The sequence below is a fragment of the Ranitomeya imitator genome, chromosome 8 (genome assembly GCF_032444005.1).
Source record: "Ranitomeya imitator isolate aRanImi1 chromosome 8, aRanImi1.pri, whole genome shotgun sequence".
In the NCBI taxonomy this organism is placed as follows: domain Eukaryota; kingdom Metazoa; phylum Chordata; class Amphibia; order Anura; family Dendrobatidae; genus Ranitomeya; species Ranitomeya imitator.
In genome coordinates, this window is record NC_091289.1 from 41,556,750 (window position 1) to 41,568,914 (window position 12,165).

Here is a 12,165-nt window from a genome sequence, read left to right on the forward strand (position 1 = left end):
ACCTGAATATCATTGAACATCTGTGGGATCATTTGAAGAGGGCTGTCCATGCTCGGTGACCATCAAACTTAACTGAACTGGAAATGTTTTGTAAAGAGGAATGGTCAAAAATACCTTCATCCAGGATCCAGGAACTCATTAAAAGCTACAGAAAGCGACTAGAGGCTGTTATTTTTGCAAAAGGAGGATCTACTAAATATTAATGTCACTTTTCTGGTGGGGTGCCCATACTTATGCACCTGTCAAATTTTGTTTGAATGCAGATTGCACATTTTCTGTTAGCACAATAAACCTCATTTCAAGGCAGAAACATTACTGTGTCCAACAGTTATTAGATATATGAAACTGAAATAGCTGTTGCAAAAAAAAACAATTTATAAAACATTAAGCTTAAGATTAATAGGGGTGCCCAAACTTTTTCATATAACTGTAGATGCATACAATGGATACATTGCTCATACATCAGATACATACAGCACACACACTGCTCATACATCAGACACATACAGTGCACATAATGCTCATACAATACACCCACTGCTCATAAAATACACACTGCTCATACATTAGACATATACAGGTCCTTCTCAAAAAATTAGCATATAGTGTTAAATTTCATTATTTACCATAATGTAATGATTACAATTAAACTTTCATATATTATAGATTCATTATCCACCAACTGAAATTTGTCAGGTCTTTTATTGTTTTAATACTGATGATTTTGGCATACAACTCCTGATAACCCAAAAAACCTGTCTCAATAAATTAGCATATCAAGAAAAGGTTCTCTAAACGACCTATTACCCTAATCTTCTGAATCAACTAATTAACTCTAAACACATGCAAAAGATACCTGAGGCTTTTATAAACTCCCTGCCTGGTTCATTACTCAAAACCCCCATCATGGGTAACTAGCGACCTGACAGATGTCAAGAAGGCCATCATTGACACCCTCAAGCAAGAGGGTAAGACCCAGAAAGAAATTTCTCAACAAATAGGCTGTTCCCAGAGTGCTGTATCAAGGCACCTCAATGGTAAGTCTGTTGGAAGGAAACAATGTGGCAGAAAACGCTGTACAACGAGAAGAGGAGACCGGACCCTGAGGAAGATTGTGGAGAAGGACCGATTCCAGACCTTGGGGAACCTGAGGAAGCAGTGGACTGAGTCTGGTGTGGAAACATCCAGAGCCACCGTGCACAGGTGTGTGCAGGAAATGGGCTACAGGTGCCGCATTCCCCAGGTAAAGCCACTTTTGAACCATAAACAGCGGCAGAGGCGCCTGACCTGGGCTACAGAGAAGCAGCACTGGACTGTTGCTAAGTGGTCCCAAGTACTTTTTTCTGATGAAAGCAAATTTTGCATGTCATTCGGAAATCAAGGTGCCAGAGTCTGGAGGAAGACTGGGGAGAAGGAAATGCCAAAATGCCTGAAGTCCAGTGTCAAGTACCCACAGTCAGTGATGGTGTGGGGTGCCATGTCAGCTGCTGGTGTTGGTCCACTGTGTTTCATCAAGGGCAGGGTCAATGCAGCTAGCTATCAGGAGATTTTGGAGCACTTCATGCTTCCATCGGCTGAAATGCTTTATGGAGATGAAGATTTCATTTTTCAGCACGACCTGGCACCTGCTCACAGTGCCAAAACCACTGGTAAATGGTTTACTGACCATGGTATTACTGTGCTCAATTGGCCTGCCAACTCTCCTGACCTGAACCCCATAGAGAATCTGTGGGATATTGTGAAGAGAAAGTTGAGAGACGCAAGACCCAACACTCTGGATGAGCTTAAGGCCGCTATTGAAGCATCCTGGGCCTCCATAACATCTCAGCAGTGTCACAGGCTGATTGCCTCCATGCCACGCCGCATTGAAGCAGTCATTTCTGCCAAAGGATTCCCGACCAAGTATTGAGTGCATAACTGAACATTATTATTTGATGGTTTTTTTGTTTGTTATTAAAAAACACTTTTATTTGATTGGATGGGTGAAATATGCTAATTTATTGAGACAGGTTTTTTGGGTTATCAGGAGTTGTATGCCAAAATCATCAGTATTAAAACAATAAAAGACCTGACAAATTTCAGTTGGTGGATAATGAATCTATAATATATGAAAGTTTAATTGTAATCATTACATTATGGTAAATAATGAAATTTAACACTATATGCTAATTTTTTGAGAAGGACCTGTACACCCCACACATTGCTCATACAGCACACACACTGCTCATACAATACACCCACTGCTCATACCTTACCCATACTGCTCATACATTAGACATTTACAGCACACACATTGCTCATACATCAGACCCAGACAGCGCACATAATGCTCATACAATACACCCACTGCTCATACAATATACACTGTTCATACATTACCCACACTGCTCATACATTAGACATATACAGCACGCACATTGCTCATCCAATACACACACTGCTCATACATTACCCACACTGCCCATACATTAGACATATACAGCACGCACATTGCTCATCCAATACACACACTGCTCATACAATACACACACTGCTCATACAATACACCCACTGCTCATACATTACCCACACTGCTCATACATTAGACATATACAGCACACACATTGCTCATCCAATACAGACACTGCTCATACAATACACACACTGCTCATACAATACACCCACTGCTCATACATTACCCACACTGCTCATACATTAGACATATACAGCACACACATTGCTCATACAATACACCCACTGCTCATACATTACCCACACTGCTCATACATTAGACATATACAGCACACACACTGCTCATACAATACACCCACTGCTCATACATTACCCACACTGCTCATACATTAGACATATACAGCACACACATTGCTCATACAATACACCCACTGCTCATACATTACCCACACTGCCCATACATTAGACATATACAGCACGCACATTGCTCATCCAATACACACACTGCTCATACAATACACACTGCTCATACAATACACACTGCTCATATATTACCCACACTGCTCATACATTAGACACATACATGCAGCGCTTATACAAGACACATGGAGCACACACGCCTCACATTTCAAATACATGCAGCGCACCAGGCCAGCAGCTGACCCATAGAAGTGACATCATATGTTGCCCTTGGCAGTTACGCCGATGTCAGTTGCAAGCGTCTGTGTCGGCTAAAGAAGAGGGCACTGCACAATGTGGGAGCAGGGGAGGGTGAGTAGAATGCTGGGGGGGGGGGGTTATTAGGCATTAGAGAACAGCAGCAAAATGGGGGACATATGTATCAGGAAGGAACTCTGGATGGGGGTCCCATTGGAGTCTAGTTAAGCTTTACATTTACATTTCGAACAAATAATTTCTTTTTTTGGAACAAATAATTCATCCCCAAAATAGATCTGTTGCATAACTGATGCTGACGGAAGCAGAGGGGTCCCACTGATTATTTTGGATTCTGCTTGGTGTCCGTTTTTAGACCGAGAGGAGAAGACCCAGTGCACAGTCCGGCCCCTGTGCACCGAAATCTAATTAGCGGAAAACATCAAATGGTGATTAAAGAAAAGCCACAAAGCGGATTTCTTCACCAAATGTATCAATGTAATCTGTATTACAGCCCCATAACAGCTATGTCAATACGATTATTAAATTGTGCTAACAGGTTCTTTTTATAGTACATAGCTTCAAGTATTTAGAGAATGGCATAGACAGGACTTTGTGTAATTTATGCCCCTGCCTACTGTCCTTTATAATACTGGTTGATGTGATTTCATGAAAACTCCAGCCCCCGATGCGTCTAAAGACGCTGCTGAGCTGTGCTGTTTTTGTGCACTTTTTGTCTCTATGAGCTTCTATGTGGAGCCTGAAAATAATGCATGCAGAAAAATGCCATTGCATTTTTAAGAGCAGCAAAATCAAAGCCTTTTTGTACTAATAAAAAAGAACATTAAAACAGCTGCTTCAAACCTGCACCAAAAATGCATCAAATAAGGGGAAAAAGGCAAACGCTCCTTAATCTAGAAAAGATTGGTATTGCGCAGTGTGGTGCAGGCACTTGCAGAAAATGTGCAGATAAAAAACAATATGTGAGCGCCACATGTGAACACGGTCTCGGCGTTTGGTTTTTTTATTACATTTTTTTATGGGTTAAAAGGGATTGTCGGTCTAAAACCGCTACTACTAAAGTCTATGTGACTGCAGACAGGTGAATCCTCACATTGCACGCACCGCAGATTCACAAGTCTGCAGTGAGATAGAGTGACTGCAGACTTGTAGTGTTAGACTGGATAACCCATTTAATGGACAAAAAAGTCAATCACGCCATTTTTTTTACGCTATTTTGCAATCACCATAGGTTTTGTGCAGGTTGTTATGATTACAGCGATACAAGATATGTGTCATGCCGTTGCTGCCGCCGCCTCTCCCCACTGCAGCTCGCCGGGTGCGCGCGCGCGTCGCATTCAGCTCTGCGCATGCGCACATCTGATTCCTCTGTTGGCGCTCTTTCCTGTCCTCTCCGTCATCCTGGAGGACTGTAACCCGGAAGTAGCTCCCATGCTGCTATGTAAACGGCTTCCTGCTGCTTCTCTGTGCCTGATGTTCATTTGTGTTTACAAGTGCTTCTGGCCACCTGTGGTCTCTGTGCGTTCCTAGCTCTCTGACTTTGGGTCTCCTCCGCCCTCTGCAGTGCCTGCCTGTTTCCTGTGTTCCTGCCTTGTTCCTTCAGTTCCTTTTCCTCTGCGGTACCTGCCCGGCTCCTATATCTTTTCCTTGCTCCCGTCAGCCTCGGTGTCTCCATATTGTCCTGCCAGCCTCCGTGCCTCCATAGCGTTCCCATCTTCTCCCTTGTCTCAGTAGTTCCTTTCTGTTCCCTCTTTCCCTTTGTGCCTGCTGTGTTCCCATCTGATCTCAGTCGACCCTCCAGCTTCCGTGGCGATAGTCCCTCACGGGCCTGCCCCTAACTCTCCCTGTATAGGGGGCGGTCCACCTGGTCGGCTCGTCCGAGAGGGGTTCGTCATCACGGTCCAGTGGGTCCACTCTCCGTTTTTCACTGTTTGAATCTACATGCTCTAATAGGACTGCACTCGGGTGACATCCGAGTGCAGCCAGATTCTTACAGCGTCACAATATGTCTGTGGAATTTGCTAACTTGTGATGTTTATTTTTATTAAAAAGTGGATTAAAAATGAAATTTTTTCATTACGGTTTGATAATTTTATAGGAATTTTATTTTCCCTCTAGAATACCGGTAGATAGAAATGCTTTAATGCATAGAGATGTACTATATGTCTTTGTATGTCGCTGCAGGCTGCGGCTCACATATTTTGCTACTGCTTACAACATTTCAGGTTGGGGGTTCAAATCCAAGTGGGACCAGAACTCAAAAAAAGAGAGCTGTTCATTTAATTGAACAGCATGGGACTCATGTACAGTACAATGGAGGGAGCTGCATGCAGAATCTGAACCCGTTCTGGAGTGTGAACAGGGACTTTCATCCTTCCAGTAGGTGAGGCTTGTGGAAAAAGGAATCAGCATGTATCAGACATTCATGGGATGTACATTCAATATGCTATAGAGGTCTCAGATAGTAATACACCTCCTCAGATGCACCTAAAGGCTCGGTGGCGGTCACACTCTCTGCAACCACCATTGTTACACCCATCTCCAAGTGCTATTGTTAAAAATGTGGCCGAGCAGAGAGCACCGACCTCCTGCTTTGTCATTCAGTCTAGCAACCCACATGTTGATTCAAGCACAATGTAGGCACTGTTACGTCATAGAGGCACAATGAGGTCACTACAACTTTATAGAGTAACACTGTCATGGCACTGTTACAGGATATCCGTGGGTTAGGGGCTCTTTCCCTACCTCTAAAGCTAGAGGTGCACTAGCTATCCCTGCTCCTCAGATTACTTCTTATGGTGAAGATGCCAGGGCCACATGCCTTGCTGAGCTCCTAAATGAACCTTTATCTTTCTCCTCCCCCACCTGGGAAAGTAGAGAGTTGTATTGTATATGATTGCACAAACCAGACAAACAGGGGAAGACGTACAGGGATAAATGAAAATACCAATAATAAAAATATGCACTCACAAACAACAGAGTGGAACACCGGGAAGTAAAAACCAAATAGGAGAGGATGAGGATATACACACACACATAAAGCATCAAGCAATAGTTTTCAACTGAACAGATTAACCCTTGCACTGTCAACAGAAACTTGCACTGTTTAATATGATGGTGAAGTGCTTCTAATCAGTGCAGGAGTATGTGAAATCAGACACCACGATCTTCTGGCCCCCCTCTGTCACAGTAACCCCATAACACACACAGGGGCCATGACTACTATACTGAAACACAGAGGGGGCACTACTATTATATGGAGGCACAAAATTGGTACAGTAAATGGAGGTACAGAAGGGGCCACTATCATTATATAGATGAATAGGGGAAGCACTATTTGTACATGGTGGCATAAAGGAGGCACAACTGTTACATGGAGGTACTATGGGGTATTGTTACTATCTGGGGGCATATGTGTGCACTATTGCTATATGAAGATACAATGGTGGTCTATTATCATATTGAGACATAGAGAGGAATACTATAACTATACAGAGGTACAATAATATTACTATTACTGTCATGACTCTGTTGTCAGGGTAGTAATGTACCATAATACACCAACCAGAATAGCAAGGTAATACAAACAAGGATAAAGAATAAATACCAATTATACACATATACTCACATAAACAAGAGAGGTAAACACCGGGGAGAGAGGGATGGGGTAAAACCAAAGTAGGAGAAGGAGGGGATTAGCACACAAATGAAACCATGCAACAGTCTCAGATAAATCCACCAAACGCCTTCTCAAACAACAACAAACCACCATCTCCTAACCATGCAGCATGAAGCTAACTCAGACAATGAGTGCTTGCCAAGGCCCAGAATATATAGGAGAGGGGAGTGGCTAACAGTGAACAGCTGAGAACCTTAATGCAGGAAAGCTTCCAAGAGCTCTCAATGGAGCAGATTAACTCTTGCACTGCTAAAAGAAAACTGCACCATTTAATATGAAGGTGAAGTGCTTCTAAACAGTGCAGGAGTAAGAGAAATCAGACGCTGCAGTCTTCTGGCTCCTCTCTGTCGCGGTAAACCCGTGACAATTACTAAATGGAGGCACAGTTTGTACATAGAGGCACAGAGGGGGCATGATAATTATATGGAAGAATGGAGGTTTAAAGGGAGTATCATTACTAAATAGGCATCCCCTTTAAGTACCGGACCCGGTATCGAGTACCCCATGGCCCTACCGGGCGTTCCACAAGAAAGCACTATTACTATATGAAGGCATTATAACTATAGGGGGCACAGGGTTGCATTATTACTAAATGGAGGCACAGGGGGCACAGGGGGGTATTATTACTATATGGAGTCACAAAAGGGAAGCTACTGCTATATGGATGCAAATAGGGGCCTTTATTACTAGTACAAAGGGTGAACAATGATTATATAGAGGCATAGGAGGGCAATATAGCAATATGGACGCACAATAGGGGAGCTATTACTTTGTGGAGGCACAGAAGGGGCCACAATTACTATTTAGAGGCACCGAATGGACACTATTACTATGTGGAGGCACAATATGGGGCACATATACTGTGCTTTCAATTGTCAGCGATGAATTTGAGTCCCATTCTGGCACTGAGAGGGGGTGTTATAAAAATCAGAAATGCTTAGTATTAGGACTCGAGCGTATACATTGGCTGAGTACTATCTTATGTTTTACTATCTTATGTCTTACTATCATTATTTTATGGGGCAGGGCAGATCTGCATTTTTTTCTCATACCGAGTCGCATGACAAAAAATCATAGAATGCTGCAATCTGCAGGTAAATCGGATGCCACTCACCCATTCAAGCTTATGGGTGCATGGAAATTATGGACTGCACTCGGATGACATCCGAGTGCAGTCCCATTTTCCTAGGCTCACAGAATGGAGAAGAAGGATACATTTTGTTCTCAATCTTCTCATCTGAGCTACAATTTTCTCATCGGATCACACTAAGCTGACCCTCGGATGGAACGCTTACCAGTGTCAGATTCCTCTGCTTTTAGTCAGTACACCGTGGATGAGTGTGACTGATGCAGCAGAGCTCAGTTGGCTGGTTCTCTTAGCTCTTCTGAGGAAACCAAGCAAAACGCTTGTCCAGGGGACTCCGAGTCCTGACAGTTTAATCTGTATGGCATGACATCTTCCATATGTAATTTTGTGGGAGAAAAGGGTAAAAATCAGTTATTCTGAAGTGGATGAAAAAGTGACTTTATGGTACAAAAAACAAGTAAAAATGCAGCACACGAAAGACAAAGCAGTAACTGACGCGTCTCGAATACGGCATGTGTTCTTAAGGCCCCGTCACACTTAGCGACGCTACAGCGATCCCGACAACGATACGACCTGTCAGGGATCGTTGCTGCGTCGCTATGTGGTCGCTGGTGAGATGTCAAACTGTGAGATCTCCCCCACGACGCAGCAGCGATGCGGCGACCTGTAGCGACCTGTACAACGATGTCACATGGCAGCTATTTCATGACGATTAACAGACCTCAATGAGGGACGACCTGTCAGCGAGGTCGTTGGTAAGGTGTCAAACACAGCGATGTGTGCTACCCAGCGGGACCTCAACGATCAAAAAAAGGTCCAGGCCATTCCGACACGACCAGCGATCTCACAGCAGGGGCCTGGTCGCTGCTACGTGTCACACAAAGCGAGATCGCTACTGAGGTCGCTGTTGCGTCATAAAACTTGTGACTCAGTAGCGATCTCGCTTTGTGTGACGGGGGCTTTACAGTGCTACAATTAAGAATACACACCGTGATTGAACGTGTCATTGATTCCTTGTCTTCCATATGTTACATTTATAACTTATTTTTTCTACAATAAAGTCATTTTTAATTTTTCATCCACTTGTGAGTGCTGGATTTTTACCTTTTATTCTTCGGTGTAAGCGATGCCAATATTGAATCCGAGCACCTACCCGGGCCGATCGAGGGTCTAAGTGCAGGCGCCAGGCGGGATCAGAATACTATTAACCTACAGATTAACCCCGTACCTGCAGTATTTGAGTATATACATGATGTATAGTTATTTTATGTATTTATTTTACTCACTTATATAACACCATTAATTCCACAGCTCTTTCCAGACATCATCATCACTGTCCCCATTGGGGCTCACAATCTAGATCCCCTATCAGAAGTGTGGGAGGAAACTGGAGAACCCAGGCAAACACGGGGAGAACACACAATCTCCTTCCAGATGTCGTCCTTGGTGGGATTTGAACCCCGGACCCCCACGTTACAAGGCTGCAGTTCTAACCATATATATGTCATTTCCTGATAGCTACATCTTATGTACTACGCTCACATGGCACTTATTGCTGTAGATTACCATTAGGTTCTCTGTCTTCTATATATAGTATCCCTGTATATTTGCAGATGTTTTTTATTGTAATGTACTGCGAATCAATAAAGCATTGTTATCTTTTCTGATTACATTATGGACAGGCGTCTGTTCTTTTATTTAAATAGCGCGGACAAAGCAGGGTGACTGCCCTCCGGCACCAGGGGGTCCGGGGCATTTGTTCCGCCATCTCTCCATCTGCTATATATTTATATAAATGCCAATTTTGATTAAAGAAAGAAACTTCTGAGCCAGTAGGTGGCAGCATCTTCTAATCAGCTTTATTTGACAGATTTTGGAATTGCTCAGGGCACCCTACAAGCATTGGGATCAGACAGTCAGGGGCTGATAGTTCAGTGCAGACAGGACAGTCAGTAATGTGCTCTCTCCAGGGCCTAGGAGGGTTTGGGGTGGGGAGAGGGAGGATCTGACACAGGGAAGGGGAGTGACACACATTGGAGAGCTTGACAGGAGTACTGGCAGGGTCTGATGAGAGGGAAGAGGCACAAGTGACAGAATAGTGGAGACTGAAGGGTCCTCACTTCATGAAGTGGACACTATCCCATCCAGTCTGGACTCTGCCGCCAGCTTATGGCTGACTACTGCTGAGCTGCAAGATAGCCCGCCTGTCCTACTGACTGACAACCATTGCAGGTCAGTGACATCCACCTTCTTACATTCTATTACAGACACATTGGCACTTTAATTCCCTTCTGTCGCATGTGATAGAAAGGGGGTTTCTGGTTCTTTAATAACTTGTCTGTTAGATATGATGGAGGTCTGGGAAATGTGACCCCAGCTGATCTTTAATATAACATAGATCACAGCATTGACCAGTTCAATCTGAATATTAGTGGGACACCCAGATTCCCAATGACATATTATGATCAGAGTACATAGTCAAATGTTACTTTACAGATGACTGTCTGTAAAAATCCCATGGATGTATTTGCTACATGATCCATAGTATTCTGTATTTTCTAGGCTTTTGTTTACAATTTTGCAACATTGTTGCACTTGTGTTATTTCAAGATTCTATACACTTTTTTTCTTAACGCTATAACAGTGTTCTAATACACAGGGGTGAGAGAACGAAGAGCAATTGATTTACTGTAAGTCATCAGCTGTACTGTACTGGTCAGCTCAACATGTCTTTTAGACCTTATTCACACATCAGTATTTTTGATCAGTATTTCATCAGTATTTGCAGCAGTGTCTCAGATACACAGAACAGGTGTCAATCTTTCAATTATAGTTTTTCTCTGTAGTAGGCCACGTTCACACTAGCAGTATTTGGTCAGTATTTTACATCAGTATTTGTAAGCCCAAACCAGGAGTGGAACAAATAGAGGAAAAGTATAATAGAAACACATCACCACTTCTGTATTTATCACCCACTCCTGGTTTTGGCTGAGAAATACTGATGTAAAATACTGACCGAATACTGCTGGTGTGAATGTGGCCTAAGTTCCACTTCTGGCTTTGGTATGCAAACACTGATGCAAAATACTGATGTGTGAAGAGGCCTTATTGTGGGCTACAACACTAATCATTAGGATTCATTCACACATCAGTATTTGGTCAGTATTTCCCATCAGCGTTTGTATGCCAAAACCAGGAGTGAAACGTACAGAGAAAAACTGTAACTGAAAGATTGACACCTGTTCTGTGTTGTAGGCCATGTTCACACTAGCAGTATTTGGTCAGTATTTTACATCAGTATTTGTAATACAAAACCAGGAGTGGGTGATAAATACAGAAGTGGTGACGTGTTTCTATTATATTTTTCCTCTAATTGTTCCACTCCTGGTTTTGGCTTTTAAATACTGATGTGAAATACTGACCAAATACTGAACGTGTGCAAATACTGATGAAATACTGACCAATTACTGATGTGTGAATAAGGCCTCAGAGATACTCCTATTTATGACTTACAAATATTTAGGTTAAATACTGACCAAATACTGAATGTGTGCAAATAATGATAAAATACTGATGCGAACTACTAACCAATTACTGAATGTGGGCAAATACTGATGAAATACTGACCAAATACTGATGTGAACTACTAACCAAATACTGAACTTGTGCAAATACTGATGAAATCCTGACCAAATACTGGTGTGTGAATGAGGCCCCAGAGACACTCCTGGTCAAGGCATACAAATACTGATGAAATACTGATGAACAATATTGACCTATGAATGAGACTTTAGATGGAGATATGTAGGTTCTTCAGTCTACACATTGCTCAGGACGATGTGCTGAGGACAGGAGACTGGTCACTAGGTCTGGATGGAGGTCGGTATGTAATGGTCGTTACTGGTCACTAGGTCTGGATGGAGGTCGGTATGTAATGGTCGTTACTGGTCACTAGGTCTGGATGGAGGTCGGTATGTAATGGTCGTTACTGGTCACTAGGTCTGGATGGAGGTCGGTATGTAATGGTCGTTACTGGTCACTAGGTCTGGATGGAGGTCGGTATGTAATGGTCGTTACTGGTCAGGGTGTTTCTGCGATAGGTGATATATACCAGTCAGTAATGGGGCTGATATGGGATGCCGTGTGTCCAGGTTACAGCCTGATTGCAGCAGACTGGTTTTCTCACTATCACTTTACCTATTTTGTAATGTAGTAATGTCTCGGGCGATGTATTTGTAATGACAGATTAGCCAGATTATCTACAGTGAACAAA

At 43.0% G+C, this 12,165-nt stretch overlaps 1 protein-coding gene across 1 annotated transcript in view; it reads left to right on the top strand.

The window, feature by feature from the left end:
• Positions 1 to 9,806: 9,806 nt before the first annotated feature.
• The window catches only part of PPARG (peroxisome proliferator activated receptor gamma), a 66,916-nt gene continuing 64,557 nt past the window's right edge, over positions 9,807 to 12,165 (top strand). The window contains exon 1 of the mRNA XM_069736780.1: positions 9,807 to 10,124. The gene's annotated coding sequence lies outside the window, so the exon portion shown is untranslated. The remainder of the gene's footprint in view (positions 10,125 to 12,165) is intronic.